This window comes from Hylobates moloch, unplaced genomic scaffold (assembly GCF_009828535.3).
Source record: "Hylobates moloch isolate HMO894 unplaced genomic scaffold, HMol_V3 SCAFFOLD_15, whole genome shotgun sequence".
In the NCBI taxonomy this organism is placed as follows: Eukaryota; Metazoa; Chordata; class Mammalia; order Primates; family Hylobatidae; genus Hylobates; species Hylobates moloch.
Genome location: NW_026652290.1, coordinates 26,875,215 through 26,889,692, shown reverse-complemented (window position 1 = coordinate 26,889,692; position 14,478 = coordinate 26,875,215).

The following is a 14,478-nucleotide window of genomic DNA, read 5'->3' as shown; positions in this document are numbered from 1 at the left end:
GTGCTATTAGCTCTTTGACAAAAGCTTCCCTTTTAGCTTACCTAAGTCCTTTCAGTTGCCATTAAAAACATTTGTTTTATTTAAGTTGCTTTCAAGTGGAAGCATTCATTAAAATCACCTGAAGGGCTTGTTAAAACAGTTTTTTTAAAAAATTATATTTTTAACTGACAATTGTATATATTTATATAGTAAATATGATGTTATGATACATGTATACATTGTGGAATGATTAAATCAAGCAAATTAAGATATCCATCCCCTTACAGACTTATTTCTTTATGGTAAGAATATTTAAAATCTGCTCTTAGAAATTTTGATAATAGCCATTCTAATAGGTGCGAAGTGACAGCTCATCATGGTTATAATTTTCATTTCCTTGATATTAGTGATGTTGAGCATCTTTTCATACACCTGTTTTGTATTTGTATGTCTTCTTTTGAGAAATGTCTATTGAGGTCCTTTGTCCATATTCTAACCAGGTTATTTGTTTTCTTGCTATTGAATTGTTTGAGCTCTTTATATATTTTGGACATTAACTCCTTATCAGATGTATGATTTGGAAATATTTTCTCCCATTCTGTAGGTTGTCTCTTTACTCTGCTATTTTTCCCCCCTGTGGAGAAGCTTTTTAGTTTGATGTAATACATTTGTTTATTTTCACTTTTTTTGCCTATGCTTTTGGGAGCACATTTTCCCAGACCAATGTTACGGAGCTTAGCTTTTCTCTTATGTTTCCTTCTAATAGTTTTACAGTTTTGGGTCTTATGTTTAAATCTGTAACCCATTTTTAGTTATTTTTTTGTATATGATGTGGGATAAGGGTCTAATTTCATTCTTCCACATGAGGATATTCAGCTTTCCTAACAACATTTATTGCAGAGACCCTTGTCTCCCCATTGGGTTCTTGGTATCCTTGCCAAAAATTAATTGACAGTAAAAGTGAAAGGTAATAAGTGTTGGCAAAGTTGTGGAGAAAAGGAAACCCTTGTACACTGTTGGTGGAAATGTAAATTCGTATAGCCATTACGGAAAACAGTATGAAGGTTCCTCAAAAAATTAAAAATAGAACTACCATACAATGCAGCAATTATATTACTAAGTATGTATCCAAAGGTAATGAAAGCGGGAAGGGATAGCTGCACTCCCTTGTTCACTGAAGCATTATTTACAATAGCCAAGTTACAGAATCAAATTAAGTGTTTAGCAATGAATGGATAAAGAGAATGTGATATATACACAATGAAATATTATTCAGCCTTAAAAAATTCTCTCATTTGCAACGACATGGATGAACTTGGAGGACATTATGTTAAGTGAAATAAGCCAGGCTCAGAAAGACAATAATACTGTATAATCTCACTTATAGGTAGAATCTAAAAAAAGATGAATTAGAGTAGAATGGTGGTCACCAGGATCAGGGACAGCGAGGATACAGACTGGGAGATGTTTGTGAAAGAACATAAAATTTCAGTTAGGAGGAATAAGTCAAAAAGATCTAATACACAACATGGTTACTATAGTTAATAACAATGTATTATATATGTGAAAATCATGGAGAGTAGACTTACAGGTGTTCTCACCACAAAAAATGATATGTGAGGCCAATTTAGCCATTCCATAATGTATACACTAATTTCACCATTCTGTAATGTATACACATTTCAAAACATAATGTTGTACATATAAACATGTACAATTTTAATTTGTCAAGACAAAAATAAAAAAGCAAAAAAAAAGTTAAAAAACCAGATTGTTAGGCCCCACCTGAAATCCTTATTCAACAGGTCTTGAGTGGGGCCCCAGAGTTTGCATTTCTAGCAAGTTGCCAGGTGATACTAGGGACCACACTTCAAGAACTACTGTTTTACCAGCTCTGGTCCCTAATGACATGGAGCTTTGTCATCTTCTGTAATGCTAGTCTTCCTATACTCACTAGATACTGTTAGGTCCAGCTCCAGTTCATGGGAATTGTTTATATAACACCAGGGAGAGAAAGAATACTGGTGGGTATTTGGAAAGAAAAACCACAGGAGTAGGAGTCGTGATGTTTGGATTTCCTGGGGTCTTTGTGATGTTAGGAGCAAGGCAAACAATGTTTTCTTTTTTTTTTTTTTTTTTTTTTTTTGAGATGGAGTCTCGCTCTTTCACCCAGGCTGGAGTGCAGTGGTGCGATCTCGGCTCACTGCAGGCTCTGCCCCCCGGGGTTCACGCCATTCTCCTGCCTCAGCCTCCCGCATAGCTGGGACTACAGGCTCCTGCCACCTCGCCCGGCTAATTTTTCGTATTTTTAGTAGAGACGGGGGTTTCACCGTGTTAGCCAGGATGGTCTCGATCTCCTGACCTTGTGATCCGCCTGCCTTGGCCTCCCAAAGTGCTGGGATTACAGGCGTGAGCCACTGTGCCTGGCCAGCAAACAATATTTTCAAACTGGAGCTCTAACCATGGTGGAGTTCAGCACTGCTTTTATTGATTAATGAGGGGGCCACATTGTCTCTGCCAAGAGCTGATCTTGGTAGAAAAATAATGGGATTAAATCCTCCCTAGAGCATCGGCCTCCTACCTTCAGCTGTCTACTCACACAAAAGGAGCCACCCTTACAGAAGAATTGGGTCCAGGATAAAATAAAAAGTCTGGTGCAGACTGAGCCATGTTGATTTAGTCCATAAGGTATAGGTTTGTAGATTTTCTTAAGACAAAACAGAATATATTGAAGGCAATTTTCATTTAAAGTGCAGACAAAAATCCACTATATCTTAAACGTCCAACTCATTCCTTGCTATTCCTTTAGGAACCCTAACCACTGATGTTCTTTAATAGCTTGTTTTCCTTCTACAGTTTGTGGATCCTTGAAAAATAATAAGTATAACTAGTGTCTACTACATCCCAGATGTCATGTTAAAACCTTTTATTGCTCATTATCTTATTAAATCTTAACTTCAACACTAATGTCAACAAATTAATTTTAATCCTAACTTTGATGTGGGCATTGTTATTCTCATCTTCTTATAGTCAAGAAAACCAAGGCCCTGGGAGGTAAAATTGCCTAATTTTACCTGGATCGTAAATGTCAGCATTGAGGCTAAAACTCTGGCTTCTGAATCCAGGCAGTTAAATACTGTGAATAATGTGCAAAATCTCAGGTTAGGCTTACGATTAAACTGGAAGTCCTCTCCTTCCTTCTACACTTTTTCAAACTTTCCTTTCTGTGTCAAAAGCACCCAAAAAGGATCATTAGGCAACAGGATGAGTCAGAACAGGGGATGGAAAAAGAATAACCCTAGGTAGGTTTGTCTCCAAAATTAACTCTTATTTTTGACTTTAAGACAAAATGGGGAATTTTTATCTTTAGGCTTTTGGCTGACATTCCCAGACTCGTCCTCTTTTTAACATCTTTCTGATGTTTTTAATTAAGGCCAGAACCCTCACATATTTGCCTGATTACTTAGTAGATATTTAAGTGCCAGATGGCAGGTCTGCCCAATACCCTCCATCTGTGATGGTGTAAGATCGTGGCCTAGAGAAATATTTTTCCTCAATGACAGTACCTTTCTTCACACAATATATTACATGGTGCTTCCATATATAAAAGACATCCTAGTGGCACTGTTGAAGTTGGGCCTCACTTGCTGACCCTTCCCTCCACTCTGGTGGTTCTAAGGACATAGAGGGGCACTTGTTCTGATGGTCAAACCTCACTAGAGCATCAACTTCCAGCCCTCCCTTAGCTGGGACCACTGACTACATATTAAACTGACTTTCAACCAGTCCTGCTTTCAGCACTACATTTACCTCCTCTTTCAGAACTACTTGGTGCTCTGAAATTCCTGAGCCATTTGGGATTCTTCAGTATAAATGAGTTTGCCTTTTCCTGGCATATTTCAGCACTCTTGGGTCTGTTGGTTTCCATATTTTTCTATCTGCTTCTCAGCTTTTATATGTATGTATGCACATATGTATATAGCGTATGTATTTAGTCACTCCTTCCATTTTGTGGGATTGTGCCTTTACAAATCCATTCATGATCACTTTAGTAGAGTTTTGAGAGGGACAAAGGGGCTTCTTTAAGCAGAAGCCATCACTGACTCTTATTTTTCTTTTCTTGTCGGTATATAGCAGATATGCATATTTATGGGGTACTGATCTATTTTGACACAGGTATGAAAGCGGAATAATCACATTATAGAAAATTGGGTGATAAACTCAAGCATTTATTCTTTGTATTACAAACAATCCAATTATACTCTTTTAGTTATTTTAAAATGTACAATTAAATTATTATTGACTATGGTCCCCCTGTTGTGCTAACAAATACTAGGTCTTATTCATTCTAAATATTTTTTTTGTACCAATTAACCTCCCCACACTGCTCCTGCCATCTCCCTACTACCCTTCACAGCTTCTGGTAACCATCCTTCTATTCTCCATCTCCATGAGTTCAATTGTTTTGATTTTTAGATCCCATAAATAAGTGAGAACATATTTGTCTTTCTGTGCTTGGCTTATTTCACTTAGCACAATGACCTTCAGTTCATCCATGTTGTTGCAAATGACAGAATCTCTTTTTTTTTTTTTTTTTGGCTGAAGAGTACTTCATTGTGTATATGTACCACAACAGACATTTTTCTTTACCCATTCATCTGTTGATGGACACTTATGTTGCCTCCAAATCCTGGCTATTGTGAACAGTGCTACAACAAACGTGGGAGTGCAGATATCTCTTCGATATACTGATTTCCTCATTTTGGGTATATACCCAGCAGTGAGATTGCTGAGTTGTATGATAGCTTTATTTTTACGTTTTTGAGGAACCTCCAAACTGTTCTCCATAGTGGTTGTACTAATTTACATTCCCACCATCAGTGTACAAGTGTTCCTTTTTCTATGTGTCCTGGCCAGTGTTTGTTATTGCCTGTCTTTTGGATATAAGCCATTTTAACTGGAGTGAGATGATATCTCATTGCATTTTTTTTTTTGATGAAGTTTCGCTCTTGTTGCCCAGGCTGGAATGCAAAGGCATGATCTCGGCTCACTGTAATCTCCACCTCCCGGGTTCAAGTGATTCTTCTGCCTCAGCCTCCTGAGTAGCTGGGATTACAGGCACCTGCCACCACACCCGGCAAATTTTTTTTTTTTTTTTTTTGTATATTTAGTAGAGATGGGGTTTCACCATGTTGAGCAGGCTGGTCTTGAGGTTCTGACCTCAGGTGATCCACCTGCCTCGGCCTCCCAAAGTTCTGGGATTACAGGTGTGAGCCACCGCGTCTGGCCCCTCATTGTAGTTTCGATTTACATTACTCTGATCAATGATGTTGAGCACTTTTTCATATGCCTGTTTGCCATTTGTATGTCTTCTTTGGAGAAATGTCTATTCAAATCTTTTGTCCATTTTTTGTTATTAGATTTTTTCCTACACAGTCGTTTGAGCTCCTTATATATTCTTTTTTATTTATTTATTTATTTATTTATTTATTTATTTATTTATTTTTTATTATACTTTAGGTTTTAGGGTACATGTGCACAATGTGCAGGTTTGTTACATATGTATCCATGTGCCATGTTGATTTCCTGCACCCATTAGCTCATCATTTAGCATTAGGTATATCTCCTAATGCTGTCCCCGCCCCCCTCACCCCCCACCCCACAACAGTACCCGGAATGTGATGTTCCCCTTCCTGTGTCCATGAGTTCTCATTGTTCAATTCCCACCTATGAGTGAGAACATGCGGTGTTTGGTTTTTTGTCCTTGCTATAGTTTACTGAGAATGATGTTTTCCAGTTTCATCCATGTCCCTACAAAGGACACGAACTCATCATTTTTTATGGCTGCATATATATTCTTGATAGTAATCCCTTGTCAGATGAGTAGTTTGCAAATATTTTCTCCCATTCTGTGTGTTGTCTCTTCACTTTGTTGATTGTATCCTTTGCTGTGCAGAAGCTTTTTAAACTTGATATCGTCTCATTTGTCCATGTTTGCTTTGGTTGCCTGTGCTTGTGGGGTATTGCTCAATAATTTTTTTCCAGACCAATATCCTGGAGATTTTTGCCTAAGTTTTCTTGTGGTAATTTCATAGTCTGAAGTCTTAGATGTAAGTCTTTAATCCATTTTATTTGATTTTTATAGTGAGAGATAGCGGTCTAGTCTCATTCTTCTGCATATGGATATCCAGTTTTTCTAGCACCATTTACTGAAGAGACTGTCTTTTTTTCCAGCGTATCTTCTTGGCACCTTTGTCCAAAATGAGTTCACTGTGGGATTTGTTTCTGGGTTCTCTATTCTGTTCCATTGGTCTATGTATCTGTTTTTATGCTAGTACTATGCTGTTATGGTTACTGTAGTTCTGTAGTATAATTTGAAATCAGGTAATGTGATTCTTCTAGTCTTTTCTTTTTGCTTAGAATAGATTTGGCTGTTCTGGGTCTTTTGTGGTTTCATATAAATTTTAGAATTATTTTCTATTTCTGTGATGATTGTCATTGGCATTTTGATAGGGATTGCATTGAATCTGTAGATTGCTTTCAGTGGTATAGACATTTTAACACTATTGATTCTTTCAATCTATGAACATGAATTAGCTTTCCACTTTTTGCTGTTCTCTACAATTTCTTTCTTCAGTGTTTTATAGTTTTCATTGTAGAGATCTCTCACTTCTTTGGTTAACTCCAGGGTATTACATTTTATTTGTAGCTATTATAAATGGGATTGCTTTTCTCATTTCTTTTGCAGATTGTTCATTGTTGGCATATAGAAATGCTACTGATTTTTGTATGTTAATTTTATATCCTACAACTTTACTAAATTTATCAGTTCTAATAGTTTTTTGGTGGAGTCTTTAGGTTTTTCCAAATACAAGATTATATCTTCTGCAAACAAGGAGAATTTGACTTCTTCCTTTCCAATTTAAATGACTTTTCTTTCACTTGTCTGACTGCTCTAGCTAGGACTTCCAGTACTATGTGGAATAACAGTCATGAAAGTGGGTATCCTTCTTGTGTTCCAGATCTTAGAGGAAAGCCTTTCATTTTTTTTCCCATTCAGTATGATACTGGTTGTGGGTCTGTCAAATATGGCTTTCATTATATTGAGGTATGTTCCTTTTATATCTAGTTTTTTCAGGTTTTTTTTTTTAATCATGAAGGGATGTTGAACTCTATCAAATGCTTTTTCAGCATCAATTGAAATGATCATCTGATTTTTGTCCTTCATTCTGTTGATAGGATGTATCACATTGATTGATTTGCATATGTTGAACCATCCATGAATCCTTGGGATAAACCCCACTTGGTCATGATGAATGATTTTTTTTTTTTAATTTCAATAGGTTTTTTGTGGGAACAGGTGGTGTTTGAATACACGAATAAGTTCTTTAGTGGTGATTTCTGAGATTTTGGTGTACCCATCACTCAAACAGTGTACGCTGTACCCAATGTGTTGTCTTTTATCCCTCATCCCCCTCCAACTCTTTCCCCTGAGTCCCCAGAGTCCATTGTATTGAATTATCTTTTTAAATGTATTGTTGATTAGTTTTCTAGTGTTTTGTTGAGGATTTTGCATCAATATTCATCAGAGATATTGGCCTGTAGTTTTCTTTTTTCTTTCTTTCTTTCTTTCTTTTTTTTTTGATTTGTCTTTGTCTGGTTCAGGTATCAAGGTAATAGTGGCCTCACAGAATGAGTTTGGAAGTATTTATTCCTTCTCTACTTTTGGGAACAGTTTGAATATATTGGTATTAGTTCTTTTTTAAAATATGGGACAGTTTGAGTATATTGGTATTAGTTCTTTTTTAAAATCTGGAACAGTTTGAGTATATTGGTATTTGTTCTTTTGGTAGAATTCAGCAGTGAAGGCATCGGGACCTGGGCTTTTCTTTACTGGGAGACTTTTTATTACAGCTTGGATCTCATTACGTTTTATTGTTTTGCTCAGGTATTGGATTTCTTCCTGGTTCAATTTTGGTAGATTGTATGTGTCTAAGAATCCATCCTTTTTTTTCTAAAATTTCCAGTGTATTGGCATATAGTCGCTCATAGTAGCCACTAATGATCCTTTGAATTTCTGTGGTATCAGTTGTAAAGTCTCCTTTTTCATGACTAATTTTATTTATTTGCGTCTTCTCTCTTTTTTTCTCCATTAGTCTGGCTAAAGGTTTGTCAATTTTGTTTATCTTAAATTATTTTGTTTCATTTATCTTTTGTATTGTTTTCTTCGTTTTAAATTCATTTATTTCTGCTTTGATTTTTATAATTTCTTCTACTAATTTTGGGTTCGGTTTGTACTTACTTTTTTAGTTCTTTAAGATCCATCATTAGGTATTTATTTGAAGTTTTTTTTTCTTTTTTGTTGTAGGCACTTATAGTATAAATTTCCCTCTTAGTAACTGTTTTTGCTGTATCTCATAAGTTTTGGTATGTTGTGTTTCCATTATCATTTGTTTCCAAAAAATTTTCAATTTCCTGTTTAATTTCTTCTTTGACCCACTGGCCATTCAGGAGTATATTGTTTAATTTCCATGTGTTTCTATGGTTTCCAAAATTGCTCTTGTATTAGTTTCTAGTTTTATTTCATTCTGACCAGATAAGATGTTTGATATTATTTCAATGTTTTTGAATGTTTTCAGACTTGTTTTGTGACCTAACGTGTGGTGTATCCTTGAGAATAATCCATGTGTGGAGGAGAAGAATCTGTATTCTGTCGCCTTTGGATGAAATGTTCTGTAATTTTCTATTAGATCTATTTGGTCTATAGTGCAGATTAAGTCTGATGTTTCTTTGTTGATTTTTTATTTGGAATATCTGTCCAATACTGAAAGGTGGGTGTTGAAGTCTCCAGCTATTATTACATTGGAGTCTGTCTCTCTCTTTAGCTCTAATAATATTTGCTGTATATGTCTGGGTGCTCCAGTGTTGGGTGCATATATATTTACAATTGTTACATTCTCTTGCTGAGTCGATCCCTTTATCATTATATACTGACATTCTTTGTCTCTACTTATTGTTTTTGGCTAGAAATCTATGTTGTGTGATATAAGTATAGCAACTCCTGTTCTTCTTTGGTTTCTATTGGCAAGAAATAACTTTTTCCATCTTTTTATTTTCAGTCTATATGTGTCTCTTTAGGCAAAGTATATTTTTTTATAGGCAACAGATCATTGGGTTTTGTTTTGTCATCCATTCAGCCAGTCTGTCTTTGGATTGGAGAGTGTAGTCTATTTACATTAAATGTTATTACCGAAAAGTAAGGACTTACTCCTGCCATTTTATTTATTTATTTTGTGGTGGTTTTGTGGTTTTCTTTTTCCTTCCTTCCTTCCTCCCTCCCTCCCTCCCTCCCTTCCTTCCTTCCTGTCTTCTTTTTAGTGAAAGTGATTTTCTCTGGTGGTATACTTTCATTTTTCACTTTTCATTTTTTTGTGTGTATGTATCTGTTATATGTTTTTTTAATTTAAAGTTATTGTTATGAGGGTTGTAGATACTATCTTGTAACCCATTATTTTAAACTGATGACAACTTAACAGTCTTTGTATAAGCAAACATGCCAATAGAAAAGAAAAACTTTGCATTTTAACTTCGTCCTCCCACTTTTTAACTTTTCTTATATCTCTTTATGTCTTATTGTACAGTTTGTTTTGAAAAGTTTTAGTTATTATTTTTTATTGTTTTATCATTTCATCTTTCTACTTAAGTGTAGTTTACACACTAAAATTACAGTGTTGTACTATTCTGTGTTTTTCTGTGTGCTCACTATTACTTGTGAGTTTTATACCTTCAGATGATTTCTTCTCATTAACATCCTTTCCTTTTAAATTGAAGAATGCCCTTTAGCATTTCTTGTTGGACACGTTTGGTGTTGACAAAATTCCTCAGCTTTTGTTTTTCTGGGAAGGTCTTTATTTTTCCTTCATGCTTAAAGAATATTTTTGGTGGATAGGCTATTCTAGGGAAACAGTTTTTTCCCTTTAGCACTTTAAGTATGTGATGCCATTCTCTCCTGACCAGTAAGGTTTCCCTTGAAAAGCTGCTGTCAGATGTATTGGAGCTCAGTTGTATGTTGTTTCTTTACTCTTGCTGCTTTTAGGATCCCTTCTTTCTCCTTGACCTTTGGGAGTTTGCTTATTAAATGTCTTGAGGTAGTCATCTTTGGATTAAATCTGCTTGGTGTTTTATAACCTTATTGTACTTAAATATTGATAAAACAAACCTTTCTCTAGGTTTGGGAAGTTCTTTGATATTATACCTTTGAATAAGTTTTCAACCCTTATTTCTTTCTCTACCTCCCCTTTAAGGCCAATAACTCTTAGATTTGTTCCTTTGAGGCTGTATTAGTCCACTCTCATACTGTTATAAAGAACCAGTGGGGGTTGGGACCCCCACTGGGGCACTGCCTAGTGAAGCTGTGGGAAGAGGGCCACCAAAATAGTAGATCCACAAACAGCTTACACTGTGCACCTGGAAAAGTTGCAGACACTCAATGCCAGCCCATGAAAGCAGCTGGGAGGAGGTCTGTACCCTGCAAAGCCACAGGGGCAAAGCTGCCCAACACCATGGGAGCCTACCCATGGCATCAACATGTCCCATACATGAGACATGGAGTCAAAGGAGATCATTTTGAAGATTTAAGATTTAATGATGGCCTTGCTGGATTTTGGATTGTATCTTGACCCACTGGCCATTCAGGAGTATATTGTTTAATTTCCATGTGTTTCTATGGTTTCCAAAATTGCTCTTGTATTAGTTTCTAGTTTTATTTCATTCTGTTTATTTCATTAGTTTTTTATTTCATTAGTTTCTAATTTTATTTCGAGACTAAATAATGTTTAAAGGAAAGCGGTTTAATTGAGTCACAGTTTTGCATGGCTTCAGGAAACTTCAGGAAACTTACAATCATGGCAGATGGGGAGCAAACACGCCCTTCTTCACACGGTGGCAGGAGAGAGAAGTGCAGAGTGAAGGGGAAAGAGCCCCTTACAAAACCATTAGATCTTGTGAGAACTCACTCACTATCACAAGAACAGCATGAGGGAACCACCCCAAGATCCATTCACCTCCCATGAGGTCCCTCCCCCAATGTGTGGGGATTGCAATTTGGATTACAATTCAAGATGAGATTTGAGTGGAAACATAGAGCTAGACCATATTATTCCACCCCTGGCCCTTCCCAAATCTCATCTTTCTCACATTTCAAAGCATGATTATACCTTCCCAACAGTTCCCCAATGTCTTAACTTCAGCATTAACCCAAAAGTCCAAGTTCACAGTCTCATCTGAGACAAGGCAAGTCTCTTCCACCTATGAGCCTGTAAAATCAAAAGCAAGTTAGTTACTTCTAATATGTAATGTGGGTATAGGGGTTGGATAAATGCACCCATTCCAAATGGGAGAAATTGGCCAAAACAAAGGTGCTACGGCTCCAGGCAAATCCAAAATCCAGCAAGGCCATCATTAAATCTTAAATCTTCAAAATGATCTCCTTTGGCTCCATGTCTCATGTATGGGACATGTTGATGCCAGGGGTAGGCTCCATGGTGTTGGGCAGCTTTGCCCCTGTGGCTTTGCAGGGTACAGACCCCCTCCTGGCTGCTTTCATGGGCTGGCACTGAGTGTCTGCAACTTTTCCAGGTGCACAGTGTAAGCTGTTTGTGGATCTACTATTTTGGTGGCCCTCTTCCCACAGCTTCACTAGGCAGTGCCCTAGTGGGGGCCCCAACCCCACATTTCCCTCCTGCACTGCCCTAGCAGAGGTTTGCCATGAAGCCTCCACCCCTGCAGCAAACATCTACCTGGACATCCAGGGATTTCCATACATCTTCTGAAATCTAGGCAGAGGTTCCCAAACCTTAATTCTTGACTTCTGTGCACCTGCTGGCCCAACACCCCATGTAAGCTGCCAAGGCTTAGGTCTTGTACCCTCTGAAGCAATGGCCTAAGCTGTACATTGGCCCTTTTTAGCCATGGCTGGGACATAGGGTACCAAGTCCTGAGACTGCACAAAGCAGCAAGGCCCTGGTCCCAGCCCACAAAATCATTTTTTCCTCCTGGGTCTCCAGACCTCCGATGGGAGGGGCTGCCATGAAGACCTCTGTCATGCCCTGGAGACATTTTCCCCATTGTCTTGGGGAAAGGAGCCAAAACATTAGGCTCCTTGTTACTTATGAAAATTTCTGCAGTGGGCTTGAATTTCTCCCCAGAAATTTTTTTTTCTATCACATCATCAGGCTGCAAATTTCTCAAATTTTACGCTCTGCTTCTCTTTAAACATAAGTTCCAATTTCATATAATCTCTCTCAAGTTCAAAGTTCCACAGATCTCTAGGGCAGGGGAAAAATGCCACTTAGTCTCTTTGCTAAAGCAAAGCAAGAGTGACCTTTGCTCCAGTTGACAATAAGTTCCTCATCTCCATCTGAGACCACCTCAGCCTGGACTTCATTTTTCATAATACTATCAGCATTTTGGTCAAAACAATTCAACAAGTCTCTAGGAAGTTCCCAACTTTTCTGCATCTTCTCATTTTCTTCTGAGCCCTCCGAAGTGTTTCAACCTCTGCCTGTTACACAGTTCCAAAGTCAATTCCACATTTTCAGGTATCTTTATAGTAGTGTCCCAGTACCTCAGTACCAACTTTCTGTATTAGTCTGTTCCCACACTGCTATAAAGAACTGCCTGAGACTGGGTAATTTATGAAGGAAAGAGGTTTAGTTGACTCACAGTTCTGCATGGCTGGGGAAGCCTCAGGAAACTTACAGTCACGATGGAAGGGGAAGCAAACACACCCTTTTTCACAGGCTGTCAGGAGAGAGAAGTGCAGAGTGAAGGGGGAAAGAGCCCCTTATAAAACCATCAGATGTCATGAGAACTCACTGACCGTCATAAGAACAGCATGGGAAAACCACCCCCGTGATCCAATCATCTCCCATAAGGTCCCTCCTCCAACAAGTGGGGATTACAATTCAGATTGCAATTCAAGATAAGATTTGGGTGGGGACACAGAGCTAGACCATTCCGAGGCTATTTTCTGGATCTTATAGGAATGCTTTATTGTTTTTTATTCTTTTTTCTTTTGTCTCCTCTGTGTATTTTCAATTTGCCTCTCTTTAAGCTTACCAAGTCTTCTTTCTGCTTGATCAATTCTGCTGTTAAGAGACTCTGATGCATTCTTCACTGTCATTTGTCTTTTTCAACTCTAAAATTTCTCCTTGATTCTTTTTAATTATTTTGATGTCTTTGTGAAAATTACCTGATAGAATTCTGAATTTCTTCTCCATATTATCTTGAATTTGAGTTTCCTCAACAGTTATCTTTAATTCTCTGTCTGAAGGATCATATATCTGTTTTTTCCAGGACTGGTTCCTGGTGCCTTATTTAGTTCATTTGCTGAGGTCATGTTTTCCTGGATTGGGTTGATGCTTGTAGATATTTGTCAGTGTCTGGGCATTGAAGAGTTAGGTTCAATATTGTTCAATATTGTTGTATTCACAGTCTTGATTTGTTTGTGCCTGTCCTTCTTGGGAAGGCTTTCCTGTTATTCGAAGAGACTTGGGCTCCAGGCTCAATAATGTTGTGGTTTTGCACCAAAGTAACACCTTATTGGTTTTGGATAAGATCTGGAAGAATTCTCTGTATTAGCAAGCAGGGACTCTTGTTCTTTTCCATTACTTTCTCCTAAATGAACAGTCTCTCTCTCTGTGCTGAGCCACCTGAAACTGGGGATGTGGTGATGTAAGCACCCTTGTGGCCACCACCAATGGGACTGTGCTTGGTCAGACCTGAAACCAGCACAGCACTGGGCCTTGCCTAAGGCTCTTCCTTTCAGGGAAGTGAGTTTCCCCAGGTCCCAGGTGTGTCCAGTGACTCTGTCTGACTTTTGGTTCTTGAGATGGTGCTTTTCTGTATGCAGATGGTTGTTTAAATTTGGTATTCTAGCATGGAGGGGTGACAAATGTTATAAGCTTCTATTCCTCCATCTTGCTTTGCTCCCTCTCCCTCATTAACTCTATAAATCTTGACTCTCCACCTCTTTCTTCTGGCCTCTTTTTCTGCAACATGTTTTGGCCATATGTGGGTTGTTGTTAGCCTATCCTCCTGTGTATGTAACTTCTAATTTACATACTTATAAAAAGTTTTCTACATTGATATGTTCTAAATTTCTTAATACTTTCTTCTCATTTACTTATTCTTTCCCACTAAGATTATTTTATTTCAGTGATTATGGTTTAATTTTTGGTATTTCTGATGGGTTCTTTTAAAAATATTAAACTGTTCTTGATTCATAATTGCTTGTTTTTGTTGCAGAATTTATTTTTCTTGTATGTGGATATTAGTCATTTCTTTATCTCATTGAGGATTTATACTATTTTAAAGTCATCTTTTACAGAAGCATGCATTATTACTTACAATCTTATAAAAGGGAACTCTGTTATTTGTTCAGTTTGTTGGCTATCTTTTCTGACATTAATTTTGCTCTTGTGATTTGAAATTTTAGTT